Source organism: Nannospalax galili, unplaced genomic scaffold (assembly GCF_000622305.1).
Source record: "Nannospalax galili isolate Female #2095 unplaced genomic scaffold, S.galili_v1.0 scaffold686, whole genome shotgun sequence".
NCBI classification, from domain to species: domain Eukaryota; kingdom Metazoa; phylum Chordata; class Mammalia; order Rodentia; family Spalacidae; genus Nannospalax; species Nannospalax galili.
In genome coordinates, this window is record NW_008355472.1 from 1,900,966 (window position 1) to 1,902,142 (window position 1,177).

The following is a 1,177-nucleotide window of genomic DNA, read 5'->3' on the forward strand; positions in this document are numbered from 1 at the left end:
GATCAAGAAGATGAATGGTTGCTTTGTGATGCTGGTGTTTAGAGCATCGAGGCGGACTGGCTGGGTTGCCTTCACATCCACTCCTCACTCCCACATGGCCTCTCCCTCTCCCTGCTCACAGGTATGACCCAGACCAAGACCAGCCCTGAGTACACTTAGTTTTCCCCATCATCAGTGCCTGGCCTGCCATGAACTTCAGCCTCCCTGGGTGCTGTCTATGGCATAGCCAAGAGTGGCACTGGCATTGTGTCGGTCCTGTGGCCAGAGCTCATCAAGAAGATGAACGGTTGCTTTGTGATGCTGGTGTTTAGAGCATCGAGGCGGACTGGCTGGGTCGCCTTCACACCCACTCCTCACTCCCACATGGCCTCTCCCTCTCCCTGCTCACAGGTATAACCCAGACCAAGACCAGCCCTGAGTACACTTAGTTTTCCCCATCATCAGTGCCTGGCCTGCCATGAACTTCAGCCTCCCTGGGTGCTGTCTATGGCATAGCCAAGAGTGGCACTGGCATTGTGTCGGTCCTGTGGCCAGAGCTGATCATGAAGTCCATCATGCCAGGGGTATAGCTGGCATCATCACCATCTGTGGTCTGGTGGTTGCAGTCCTTATAGCTAACTTCCTGATTGATGGCATCACCCTCAGTGATGGAGTTTCCTTCAGCTGGGTACTGGTCCAAGTGTGGAGCTGAATGACCTGGCTGGCTGGCTTTGCTACTGGCATTGTGGGAGATGCCAGTGTGTAGGGCACAGCCCAGTAGCCATGACTGTTTGTAGGCATGGTCCTGATCCTCATCTTTGTGGAGGCACTTGGCCTCTCTGGTGTCACTGTGGCCCTCATCCTTTCCACAAAATAGCCCTTTTCTGAAGTAGCCCACCAGCCACAGGTAAAGACCACCTTTTTTTCCAGAGCAAACCTCCTGACACACAAGCATGGGCAGTTGCACCCTCCATAGCTAGTCTTACAAATGCAAAGTGTCCAAGTGCCCATTGTCTGTTGCCCCCTTCTGGTTTCTGTGAACCCAGTGCCATGAACATCTGGGTCCATTCATCTCCCATCGAGCCCTCTGACCAGTGAGAATACCGCACTCACCCTAGAATGCTCAGTGTCTAAGAATGAATTAGAGGTGTCGTTTTCTCTTTTTATTCTTTAAAAAATTTTAACATTTTAATGAGTT

At 51.8% G+C, this 1,177-nt stretch overlaps 1 pseudogene; it reads left to right on the forward strand.

Moving 5' to 3' along the window:
- LOC115067630 overlaps positions 1–856 on the forward strand; it is a 3,212-nt pseudogene extending 2,356 nt beyond the window's left edge.
- The last annotated feature ends 321 nt before the right edge of the window (positions 857–1,177 follow it).